Below are 12704 nucleotides of genomic sequence, written 5' to 3'. Positions count from 1 at the left end.
TCCAGCCAGAGCAGCCCTTTGTCGTCTCAGGCTTTGTTTAAAGAAAGGCTCCTGCTGCTAAAAAGAAAGTTTGGGAGCCACCAGTTTACATTCTTGTGGCGGGTCCTAAGATGGTTCCTTTAGCCGACATACTTAGAAACGCAGCGTGAGCAGCTCCTCCAGGCTTGGCCGCCGTTTCTTCAGGGAGCCCTGCGCACTCGTGGACTTGCCGTCGCCTCGTCTGGTTCTAAGACTGGCAAGCCGTTGGCGTCTGTTACTGGGAACTGATTGATTGAGGTCCTTTCCCTTCTGGCCTGCACTCCTGCCACACACCGTAGAAAACTGGATGGACTCTAGGAAAGGGCTCTTCTCAGGTGTTGGCACCACAGGCCGAGCAGCGGGTGGACCTGAAGGGAGGTGGGCTGGGGAGTCTGTGTGCCTGCCCCTGGGCCAGGAGGGGCTGTTCCCGGGCGCTGGGGGCACAGGGCTGGGCTTCTGGGAGGCTGAGCACGGTCCTGGCGGGGAGGGGCCGGGTCTGGGTAGCAGCCCCTGGACTCTGGCTGAATCTGCCTGCGGGGCACGAGCGTCCTTGGAGCCACAGGCTGAAGCCTCCCCTGCCGCCCCAGCCCCCAGAGGCGGCCTGTTCTAGCCCCGCACCGTCTGTGAGCAGTCATGACAGTGCGCGGAGACCCTAGGATGGACCCGCGTATGAGGCTGCTCTGCGCCCCGACTAACAGCCCGAGCACAGCTCTCCAGAGAGCCCTGCCCGCCCAGGCAGACAGAGCCAGTGCTCTGGAAGGACGGCTCAGCAAGGAAAACGTCACATCCAGCATCTGGTGGTAAGTGTGTCACACGAAGAAGCAGGCTTTCCACGTCGGCGCCGACGCTGCGTGTCCTGCTGATGGTCTGGGTCGGGGGGCGGCTCACCCCTGACCCCCAGCTCTGTCCCTTGTGGGCGTGCTGCATGGGGTCCATGGTAGAGGTTTCACGAATATGTGAGTAAGTGACAGAGAGGTAGTAGATGTCATTACACACCCAGTGCGCCCCAGTGTAGAGGCTGTACCGGGGCCGTGGAGGTGTGTCAGTGCCGCTTCATCAGTCGTGACACCTGGAGAGGGACGGCTGTGCCTGTTTGGGGGCAGGAGATAAATGCAAAATTTTAAAATTCCTCGTATTTTTGTTGTGAATCTAAAAACTAAAAAAGCAAGGCCTTAATAAAAAATTTAAAAACCGAAGCTGTCAAAGGTAGACGTTTCATAAAGCCAGAAAGATGCCTTTCCTTGGCGTGTCCCTGTTCTCTGCTCAACCAAGAAAACCATGATGTAAACGCAGTGAGACTGATGGATGTAGCCTTGGAATGAGACTAATTACCTCCCTTGGATTTTTATGTTTCCTGTGTTACTAGCCTTTCTGCACGTACTGTCGAATAGAACAGATGAGGCTTTTGAAACGGCTTTTTGCCGGTCTATCCAGAGCTCCTGGTGACGGGCCCCCGCTGTCCGCCGGGTCACGGACAGCATGACAGGTGTGCGACGGTCACCACGGGCTCACACCCGTCGTCTTAGTGCTGGACACCTGTGCCTGTGGGTGATGTCCTCAGACCCCCAGTGATGCTGCATTAAAAAGACAAAACCAATGTTTGTTCTTGCTGAGATCTGTGCGGCCCCTGCTTCCTGGCAGAGCTGGAGGTCAACCAGCCATGACCGTTCAGGGCCAGGGTATGACAAGCCCATAAAGTTACTTGAGTAATGTTTTTATCTTCAAGATTCCTTCCTTGCCCTTTGGTTGGGGTAGGGGAGAGATGCTGGCCAGCAGACAGGCTAGAACCTTCCACCTGGTCAGGTGTCAGCTCACACTCACGCCCCACACCAGCCTCAGGTGTGAGTATTGGTTTGGGCTAAGGTGTCATGCTTTTGTATAAACGGAGTTGAAAGCCATAAAGCTCGTTTTCAGTAAGCACCTTCCGGACAGCCGCATCCCTGTTGGCTCTCAGCGCGCCGCTCTGGGTTTCTGCAGGGTTGGGAGAGTCCCCCGCTGGCCTGTGTGGCTTATGTCCACGGGCAGGGGCTCCTACTAGAGCCCCTTCAGGGGGAAGCTGTTGCCGGCCTGCCCGGCTTGCACCTCTGCCAGAGATGCTCCGACACTCAGCAGGGCCCAGCCACACGGCTGTGGGGAGGAGGGTGGCCGGGAGCCTGCACAGCTCTCCCCAGGCAGGGCCAGCTCCGCGAGGTTCCCAAGCGGCTCGTCCCTGGGGGAGCCTCCGTCTCTCTGCAGCTCGAGCCTGGCCTGCTGGAGGAGAGCCTTGTGGTAGGGGAGGTGGAGGGCGATGGTGGTTAGGGCGACCAGGAACCACCAGCTGAGCGGAGGCCGCGCCCCCTGGGTAGGAGCTGCCTGCCTGGCCCACTGGACGCCGAGCAGGACGCCGAACGCCGGCAGCGGGACGAAGGCCAGGCTGTCAGCTGGTCTGCCTGACACAGCCTGGTTTCGCAAAGCTCCCCAGACGTGCCCAGGCAGGGCCGCTGCCCCCGACGGCCACCAGGCCAGCCCCCGCGGACAGGACAGAGGGCGCCACGGCAGGAATGCGAATGGCATCGCCAGCTGCACGTCCTGCGTGTTGAGGTAGCAGATGTTGGACAGAAAGGAGAGGACGGCACAGCCCAGGTCGGCCGTGGCCAGGAAGTCTGGTCGGCCGACGGCCGCGAGTGACAGCATCGTCGCTAGCAGGCCGGGGCTGTGAGGTCCAGCAGGCAGGCTTCTGCCCCCCAGCCTGGCGAGGCCCCGGAGGAAGGTGGTCGGGGTTAAAGAGCCCACAGGGACAGAGCCACGTAGCCGCGTAGCCAACGCGACACCTTGCACGGCCACGATGTCCTCGCTGGCTGTGGACACACGTCATGGGAGCCAGCTCTCACCAGGGGGACCTGGGCTGCCCTAAGTTAGGGACGCCCTGTGACCTCATTGAAAAGTTTTCTGGGTCCCACCCCGATTCCCGAGGAGGGTGGGCGGCCATGGGAAGTGGTGGATCCCGGGCAGGTTCAAGCTGGGTCGCACTGGAGCAGGGTGGGATACAAGGACCCCCCTCCACCTCCCTCGGTGCTGATGGAGCGCATTCTGAGAATCACTATAGCGTGTGCGCCGCAGAAGGGTTCAGTGCAAGGTTTCCAGGATGGGGTTCAAGGATCTCCATTTCCAGCCCGTCGGCGCGTCCTGCGGGTCTCGTGGGGCCTCTGCCCTCGTGACGGGAACGAGCAGCCAGAGTCCACGCTGCTTGAAGGCGGGGTGTCGCCGCCTTTGGAGCCAGAGAAGTTCTGACCAGTTCTGGCCTCTCCCTGGGGATGGGGGCTCTGCTCAGGCCTGAGTCCTGGAGAGGGAGGCCTTGAAGTGACAGTGCCCGCGGGCTCAGCCTTCCCGGCTTGGAAATCATCTTGTTTCCACGTAAATGTCTCCCCTCCGCAAACTTCACCTAAATTGATGAGGAGGGAGGGCGCTGCTGTTGCTCAGAGGAAACTGAAGGCAGTAAGCTGGAAACCATTTCCACAGACGCCGAAGGGGGGCCGGCTCCACCCACGGAAGGGCCGCGGCCGCGCTGCCGGTGCTGCGTGACTCGGCACAGGCCCTGCGTTTGCGACGGCGTCCTCGGGCACACTGGCTGCCTGACTGCGGTCTCTGCATCCGCGGGTTTGCTGTGGCCCTCCTCCTTGCTGTCTCTGGCACACGCGTGTGCTTGTACACACATGCCTGTACACGTGTGTGCAACGCCGATGCCCTGCCTGAGTGCTGCTTGGTGTGCTGGCTTTGCTTTGACCCGCAGAGAGCACTGCCCACGTCCTCACCCTGCTCTCCACCCCACGCGCGGGCAGGGGTGTCTGGACCCTGGAGCCGCTCGTTCCCAGGTATGTGCCTGGCTTTCTCCGTCCGAGAGACACAGTGCATAGTGATGTTTTCCATGTGCCAGTGCTTAAGGCCGTGAGCGACTGCCAGGATGCTGGGTGACGTCAGAATTAAGATTGGTGACCAGACTGAGAGGAAATGAGTTGGCCTGTCTCTTTAATTAAGGCAAATTGGAAAAAAGATCTCGTGAACGTCGACCCCAGGTCGGAAGACGGCATCAGGCTGTCCTGGTGTCTGATCTCCACGGCGGCCGGCGTTTCAGGCCCCTTCGGGCATGCGCCTTGGTCCCTGCCGGTGGTGTGGGGTCAGGGCCACGCAGCTGTGGCTGTCAGCTGTCACCTGGTGGCCGGGCAGGGGGAGGGTGTGTGTCCGAACCTGGCCCCAGAGTGCCTCCCGGCCTTCCCTCCAAGGCCAGGGCCTTCCTTGGGTGAGGAGAACCCCAGTTTGTGTGTGTGTGTGCGCGCGCGCGCGTGTGTGTGCGTGCTAGAACCACTTTAATATGATTATACACACCTGCGAAATCCAGAAAGAAAGGTTCATTCGTGTATAACTTTCCCAGTTAACACCTGCAAGCATAAACAGCGAGGATCTCAGCTTGTAAATTCATCAGGGTCAGAGCAATTGACCAACATCTCTTTACTGCTGGGCTTACCAGCAGCAACGTACAGATGAGTTAGTGTCCTTTTGTTTCTCTTCTCTCACTCTCCTTGTCCAGAGACATTTAGTTGTAAAGTTTCAGTGCGGCTCACCTCCGGCCAAAGGTAATCTTTCTAGGTAAGTACTCAGTTGCTCTGAATTTGCTTGTAATCATAACCCGTTTAAGCACAGAAGAACCCCTGCAGAGGCGGAGCTCAAGGTTGCTCCACGATAACAGGAGATCCCCGTTTTGAAGCCTAGCACAGACTAGAAACCGCAGGCGCACCGTGTGTGTGAGACGCGCACTGACTGTCTCGTAAGCACATGCTGACTCCTCGTGAACATTGAAAGCAGAGCGTCTAGGACAGTCGGTCGCACAACTCGCACAGCCTGGAAAGTTTTCAGTGCCAACTACCAGTTGGTCGTGGAGCGCGAGTGAGCTTGAGACCCTGTCCGTTCCTAAGATCCACCCAAGGATTGGCTGAGACGTTGGAACCTCTGCTTGAGAAGGCTATGTCCTTCCCGCCTTTCCCTCACAATTTCGTTTTGTTTGTTTACCTTTGGTGGTATTTGGTTGCACGTGGCTAGAATGCTTTCGATCACTTTGCGAATCAGCAAAACCAATGAACTATAACTATGGTAGGATCTTAAGTATCGAATGGTTGGTCCATTTCAGGTAGCTGGTTGGCAGGCCCCCTAAGGCCTTTCATTTTTCCTTCTCTGCCTCCCGGGACATCGATCAGAAGATGAGTCTGAGCATCGCACCATCTAACGTGCCTAACCAGTGCCTGGTAAAACCGGCTGAAACTGGAGTGTCTAGCTCAGCACATTTAAAAAGCACCCACAAAAAGAGGTTCTGCAGGTCCCCACAAAACCTGGAATTCCCACGAAGATGTCTATCTTTATAATCCAAGCAGTCAGCATTGAAGTTAAGCTTCCAGGAGGCAGTTTGGTCCTTATAATCCAAGCAGTCGGTGGTTCAGTTAAAACCCAAGCTTGAAGCTCCATATCCCTGGGTGGAAAGAGAAGCTGGGGACGGATTGAGACGGCTGGTGGACTGCACTGGTGCCCGTGGGACTGAGTGTGGTCCCTCCACGGGAAGCTGGTGATGCATAGGGGTCACATGAGATCCACAGTCCACGCCCCCAGAGCAGGAAGTTGAGCCAGCACATCCTCGACTGTAACCTGAAGCCTGAGTATAGGTCGTGGGACAGGACCTCTGCATGCGGGAAGAGGAGGTGGACGAGGGATCTGACAGTGGGGGGACGGAAGCTGGGCTCCAGATAGACACAGGAGCACTGCTGCTGGAAACGGCTGGGCCTGAGGTGCTAGAGGGGGCAGTGAACTGGCCACTTGTTCCACCCTCTGAGCTCACTTCCCGAGAGGAGACGTCCTCTCTCTGGCAGGCCTCACTGTTTTGACCTCCATTCTGCTGCTGCTGCTGCTGCTGCTGGCGGCGGCACCTAGCGCTTCAGTTCTTCAACCACACCTGTACCCTGGACTCGGGCAAGTTGATTTTCAGTGCCACCTCCTCCCACATGAAGACATCTGGGTATCGGGTCTTAGCCAACAACGCTTCCAGCACATCTAGCTGCGCCCGGGTGAACGTCGTCCTCTCCCGCCGCTGTTCCCAAGGGGTGGCCGGGTAGCCCATCAAGGGGTGCAGCAAGCCCATGTCCGACGTGGTCAGACTCAGCCCACTGACTGCGTAAGGCGGTTGCTTAAGATAAGACATCGTGCTAAGGTGGTTTGGAGGGGCAAAGTCGGCCCAAATCCGGGGGACCCAGCCGGAAGGTCTCGCTTCGCCCGGGGTGGACAGATTCAGAGTCCTGGTGGGTGGGTTTGGAGTGGTGGAGCTAAGGCAAAGCAAACAAACAGAGGTGCTGGTTTACCGCTTTGGAGGACGCAGCTCTTCCACGTTCCACCGCTAACTTAAGAAGAGCGAACCCCAGCTTTACAGCATCATCTTTCTTCCCCCACGCCGTGGGCTTTCTGGCGGGGGGCCGTGGACGTGGGGTCCACAGATGGGAGTTGGTGTCCTGGCGTGGCCACGGCTTGTTGCGCCTGGGCCACCTGAACTCTCGGGTCCTGGCCTCCCCATCTGCACAGCGGACACCAGAACAGCCTCTTCCTAGGCTTGGTAAGCTTCGCGGACAGGAAGACCCTGCAGAGCCCCTTGCCAGGGGTGGGCACTGGGGCGCTGGTTTCCCCATCCGGCCAGCCCACCCGGCAGGGCTCCGTTCCCTCTCCTCCCCAGGCACGCGAGCAGAGGGTAGAGTTCGTGGCTTCAAGTGCCTTGCAGACCCACATGGATGCCCACGCCTTCCTTTGCTTTCAGAATCCAGCCCGGGGGCCAGGTGTCCTGGCGGGTGGGACCTGGGACCTGGCTCCCTGAGTCCCTGGTCTTGGAGGGCCCGCCTGGGGCAGCATGGTGGGTCTAGGGGCTCCGAGCCCTCCTCCCAGCGGGGCCCCGGCCACACACCTGACCGAGCGACAGCCTCCTCACCAGCCGGGCTGACCAGCTGTCCTCAGCGCCATTCCTGGGTGTATTTGGGAAGATAGCGTGAAACGCTGGAGACGTTTTCTCCGGAAATCGTCCACGATCCCGTCCCACCCCCCCGTTCCCACCCCTCTGTAGCCTGGGATCCACTGTAGCCTTGAGGGTCTCCCCTCCCCTTCACCCCCAACGAGAAGCGGGGGGACAGGGCACAGAGAGGGGTGGATGAGCTCTCAGGAGTCGGGGCACCCACCACGGGCAGACACGGTGGTAGCACTTTCTGCACGGATTTGCTCCGAGCTGACGGTGGTCCACACGAGGCGGTGCAGGCGTGATCCCACCTTACAGCTGAGCTGTGAGTCAGAGCGATGACGCGGGGGTCGCTGGTGGCGTCCAGCCCTGCGCCTGGACTGCCGGACCCAGGAGCCGGAGGGTGTGTCAGCATGTGCCCACGTGAGGTCTGTCATCGGGGGGCATCTGGCCTGTGAGCGCAACCCACGCCAGGCGCCTGGCATCCTGGCGCCGGTCCTCGACGGTCGGCGTCTGGCCTGGCCAGGTGGGGCCTGTTCTCGGCAGCCGCGCGATGCGGCCCGAGCAGGATTCGCCGTGACGTTGGGTCGTTTCTGGGTTTGGGCTCTATGAGCAGAGGTACCATCAGAATTTGTGGGTGGGTTTTCACCTGAGCGTAAGTTTCCTTTCCCCGGTGAGCGCCTGAGGGTGTGCTCGTGGGTTCACAGGGGAAGCGTTTGAGGCACGTGAAGCAGCCAGCATTCTCCCACGTGGCCGGCCACCCGCCCTCCTGCCGGGAGCCTCCCTTGGAGGCTCTTATGTGAGGCTTGGAATTTCCCAGGAAGACGGACCCCCGGCTTGTTCTGGTGCCAATTTCAGACCAAGGGCCAGGGCTTCTGGGGCCCTTCCCTCAGCCTTGCAAAAGGGTCACCAAGGTCCAGCCCCGGGTTCCCCGGGAGTGCCCGCGGCCCGAGCCCAGAGGATGCTGTGCCCTCCGTGGCAGCTCTTGGCCGCCGCTCCCGACACAGTCCTGAGAGGGTCTACAAAGCGGGCCTCGCTCACCAGGATTGCCTGGGTCAGAGGGTGGGGAGACGAGCCCGTCCCAGTGGTGGGGGTTCTGTGTGGGGTTTGGGTGGTCCTGTGTCTACACGGAGCAGGCTCCACGTCCGGCGGGAGTGCGGCCAAGCCCCTCGGTGCTTTGTGTGCTCCTACGCAGTTCTGCAGACATCTCAGTGGGTACGTAGCTCCGGTAGCGCGGTGACCGTCACTTACTAACCACGGCCTCTGTGGACGCGTGCTTCTGAATATTTGCCGTCATGGGTGCTTTTGGGTCCTGAGCGTGAACCTGTGCAGTCAGGGTCGCCCCAGTGGTTCTGTGCGTCCTCAGCTGGCCAGGACAGGGCACGGCCTCTGCCAGGCTCTCCTGCGAGCACTTGTCACCACGCTGCCCTGTGGTCCCATCTGACTCGCATGCTGACCTCTTGGGAACTGTCTTGGGCTGCGTCTTCTGAAGGGTCTCAGCACGCTGACTTGTAACCCTGAAGGCGCATGAGACGTGGTGACCACCCCCACACCCTTCGTGTCAGCCTGCTGGTGGGAGGGGGCGGGCGGGCCACATGGCTCTCTCGCCCTTTCCACTCGGCCAGTCGCTGCCCGCCCCGTGCCCACCGGCAGGACTCGGCCTTTTAGGGCCTTCCTGGCTGCGTACATGTCCGCTCAAGTCCCCTGTGCCACACAGACCGGGGGCCGAGAGGCCAGGTGCGCCAGCGCGGTTGATGGGATGCACGCGGACCCCGGGTCTCTCACGGGTCCTGCCTGGGTAGGTGGCCCTGGGTCACAAGGTGGCGACTTCCTGCTGCTTCTTCTTCCTCCCTCCTTCCCTCTGAGTGTCTGCATAGGCTTTTTTTTTTTGCGGTACGCGGGCCTCTCACTGTTGTGGCCTCTCCTGTCGCGGAGCACAGGCTCCGGACGTGCAGGCTCAGCGACCATGGCTCACGTGCCTAGCCAGCCGCTCCGCGGCATGTGGGATCTTCCCGGACTGGGGCACGAACCCGTGTCCCCTGCATCGGCAGGCGGACTCTCAACCACTGCGCCACTGGGGAAGCCCTGCATAGACTTTTAATTCCACGCTCGCTGTTGTTTTTATGCTCAGATAGTCCCAAGCGAGGCTGAGGGGAGAGCTCCCGGTCCTGTTGACACGACCCATTCGTCTTCTAGCTCTTTCTTGCTTTCCGGTGAAGAGAGATGCCCGAGGCCAAATCTCTAAGGAACCCTGACCCTTCGTGTGACCCTCTGTAGATCTGGAAACTTCCTGTGTGCACAGGTGACGGGCAGTCCCCGCGGGGCTGGCAGCTGGCCAGCGTAAGCAGGCCCCTTCCCGTTGCACCAGTCGCTGTTGCCTCTTTCTCGATAAAAAGTTTTTCTACAAAAGCTCCAGCACTTCTTACACGTCCACGTCCCCTGACTGCTTTGCTCGCTCTTTACCTTCCTGCCGTGGCTCGGCCCCTGCGTGCAGTGCTCTGCCTTAGAGACCCGACTGCTGGAGGTCAGAGATTCGGCACGAAGTCCAGTGTCGGGCTGCCCCCGTGAAAGCCGGGCCCCATGGGCTCAGTGCCGCCGGGGGCTGTGTGTGTGCGTGTGCGTGCGCACGCGGAGCGGCACCCCATGGACTGAGCTCACCTCCACTGCTGTGAGGGCGTGTCTTGTAAAAGCAGGATTTGCTGTGAGTCCTGAGAGCCCCAAGGCTCCTGGGCCAGAGCACCTGCACAGCCCGACTTCTGAAGGAAACTCCGGGACGCGGATGGGGCCTCCTCGTCTGGGGTCAGCGCTTCACGCTGTTAGGAGCTGCCCGGGGCCAGTCCCGCAGGCCCGCCTGCGCAGAGAGTGAAGGGCCGCGGCGGCCACTGGAGGGCGCCCCGCGAACACGCCTGCTTGGAGGCTGGCAGTCGGTCACCCAGCCGCCTGTTGTCCTGCTTAGAACCTAAAAGCGCAGTCCATCAGTCCATCGACGACCTGCCTCGTGGGCTCACGTGGTGGTGAGGGCGGGCGGTTTTGCAGTGGCCCTGCCCCCTCTCCCCATGGAACAGCTGAGAAACCCACAGGCGTGAAGGAAGCGCTGGGTTCTCAGTGTCCAGGGCAAGGAGTGCTGACAGATGGCACAGCCGTGTGAGCAGCCCTCCGAGGAGCCCTGGCCTCGCGGGAGCCCTGAGCGAGCCAGTGGGTGTCTGTCCCCTTTGGAGGCTTGTGTGCGTGACGTGCAGAGCGGGAGTGAGATGCTCTGTCACCGTCTGTACCGCGGCTTTGGCCCCGCAGTGACGCAGGCATGTGGGATCCGACCTCCGTTGGCCCCGTGGACGCACCGTGGGCCCTTGGACGGCTCGGCAGCTGACCCGCGTAGGACTTACGGGCCCCACGGCTGCAGGCGTCCAGACCCACGTGGTGCAGGGTCAGCTGGGAGGAGGACGGAGGAGCCACGGGGTAACTGAAGAGGCTGGGGTTTAAGTCACGACAGGAAAAACCTGTTTCTGTGATACTTTCTGCTGTTTGCCGACATGTCACGCACCCCTGGAAATACACACAGAAGAATTCAGAAGTTGGCTGATAACGAGCAAATAATTTGATCTTCAAGCCTGTGAGTCGTCTTCAGCAGTTTCCTCTTTCTCAGGCACAGGCCATCTGGGCGGACGTAACACGTTAGAAATGACAAAGCCCCCAAATTTCCCAACTGACTTTAAATTCAATAGCTTGATGTGTAGTTTAACTTCTTATTCCTGGTTTATCCTTTGTCAAGTGCCTTTTAAAAAAAAATTTATTTATTTATTTATTTTTGGCTGCGTTGGGTCTTCGTTGCTGTGCGCGGCCTTCTCATTGCAGCGGCTTCTCTTGTTGCAGAGCACGTGCTCTAGGCGCGCGGGCTTCAGTAGTTGAGGGCATGCAGCCTCAGTAGTTGTGGCTCACAGGCTCACTAGCTGTGGCTCACGGGCTTAGTTGCTCCACGGCATGTGGGATCTTCCCGGACCAGGTCTCAAACCCATGTCCCCTGCATTGGCAGGCGGATTCTTAACCACTGCGCCACCAGGGAAGCCCCTCAGGTGCTTTTTATAATGGAACAAACGTTTGATGTCTTGATGTATCTGCTACAATTAGCAAAAGATCCAGTTTCCTACACTAAATTTTATAACCTTCATGAAATAAATTCAAGGTTAAATTCACCTTTGGGATCTTAAATAATGGAGCATGGCAAGCAAGGTAGGTGACCTTTTGTCTACTGACAAAAATAAGATCGTTAACTTTAAAATCATAGTCAAGAAGTGTCAGCAGACCTTAGAACGTAAGCTGGAAAACTTCTGGTATCTTGCAAATGCATTTGAAGAATATAGGACTGGTAAGTTAAGAAAACAGGATTGAAGGGACTTCCCTGGTGGTCCAGTGGTTAGGATTCTGCTTCCACTGCAGGGGGCATGGGTTCAATCCCTGGTCAGGGCACTAAGATCCCACATGCCGTGCGGCCAAAATAAATAAATTAATTAAAACACACAGAGAGATTAAAAAAAAAGGACTGAGTGTACCCTTCACCTTGGCTTTTTCCAAGTAGCTCCTCCTTCTCTTCTAAGTGGCTCGAGTCCACGGCCACACCACCCCGAGCCCCCAAATCAGAAGGGCTCAAAAGTTCACTGCAGTGTTTGGCAACGTGGCAGGAGTACTGGGAATCAAACCAAACATACTGGGACGGCAGGAAGTGACCGAGGTGAATTCAGCATGAGATCGTCAAGCAAATGTCCACAGAAAGTAGGTTCTGTGTTGTGGCACCAGCGGCCGAGGCAAAGGTGGGCTTGTGCCCTGAGGTGCGGGGGCCCTGGGGGGGGATCTGAGATGCAGCAGAGGGGCCTGCAGCTGAGACCCCACTATGTCCCTCTGTCACCAGTAGAGGTGGACGCCGGGACGGGGGAGGGACAGAAACGCGTGGCTGCTGCTGTCTGACACCTCCCCACCCAGGAGGCCCCCAGAGACTAGACAGCTTGCGACCAAAGCCACTGAGAAATTGATCAGAAATAAAGTGATTTCAGGCCCCCCGTCCTGTTTGGGGAAGACCAGCTGGGCTGAGCGGTGCAGGACTGCAGGCAGAGATCTGGGCGCTGGGGGTTTACCTTTTCCCAGGAGCCGTGGGAGCAAAGAGCAGAAAGGGAAGCGGGGGGTGGGGGGGGGGGGCTTGTATTCTCAGCTCCCACGGGGCTGCCGTACCTGCCGGGACCCTGTGGGGCGCCCTCAGCACAGCCCACTGCTGGGGCAGCTGCTGGAGGAGCCGAGGGGATGGGGAATTTGAAGACAAATCCCACCACAGCCCGGGGCCCTGGAGGCGGCTGTGCTCTTGTCACGGACCGGAGCCACCCAGACACCTCTTCAGTCCCTCCCTCCCCATCCCCGAGGTTTACTGTCCAGAACCATCCCCAGGGCCACGTCGGGCAGGGTGGGGACCATCCCCGGCATCCAGTGTGTGTCTGTGCTTTTCTGCACAGGCTCTTCAGCCGGGAGGGGAAACAGTCTGCACGTAGAAAAGCACTGCAGCTCACTCAGGGCTCAATTTCCCAAGAGACTGGGACCAAATGGGGCGATTTCCCCGGTAGATGCCACAGAAAAGAGCGAGCCTCCTCCTCGGGGCAGCTGGGTGGTCAGAAGTGAACATGCATGTATTTAT

The 12704-nt window shown here is 59.1% G+C and overlaps 2 protein-coding genes and 1 pseudogene across 25 annotated transcripts in view; 2 read left to right on the top strand and 1 right to left on the bottom strand.

Moving 5' to 3' along the window:
* The window catches only part of CHLSN (cholesin), a 96671-nt gene that overhangs the window by 44217 nt on the left and 39750 nt on the right, over nt 1-12704 (top strand). The gene's annotated exons all lie outside the window — the stretch shown is intronic.
* LOC117308170 (uncharacterized) overlaps nt 1-12704 on the top strand; it is a 68900-nt gene that overhangs the window by 29828 nt on the left and 26368 nt on the right. For 17 of the 18 annotated variants that reach the window (XM_073791808.1, XM_073791807.1, XM_073791802.1 and 14 more), the window contains exon 1: nt 1-12704. This exon is cut by the window's left edge and continues 29828 nt beyond it; it is cut by the window's right edge and continues 21958 nt beyond it. The gene's annotated coding sequence lies outside the window, so the exon portion shown is untranslated. The other variant, XM_073791791.1, reaches the window with a different exon arrangement.
* LOC117308169 (homeobox protein OTX2 pseudogene) lies at nt 5334-6238 on the bottom strand (annotated as a pseudogene).

Source organism: Tursiops truncatus, chromosome 15 (assembly GCF_011762595.2).
Source record: "Tursiops truncatus isolate mTurTru1 chromosome 15, mTurTru1.mat.Y, whole genome shotgun sequence".
NCBI lineage: Eukaryota > Metazoa > Chordata > Mammalia > Artiodactyla > Delphinidae > Tursiops > Tursiops truncatus.
Note: the sequence above shows the minus strand (reverse complement) of the source record. Positions and strands in the feature narration are given on the sequence as shown.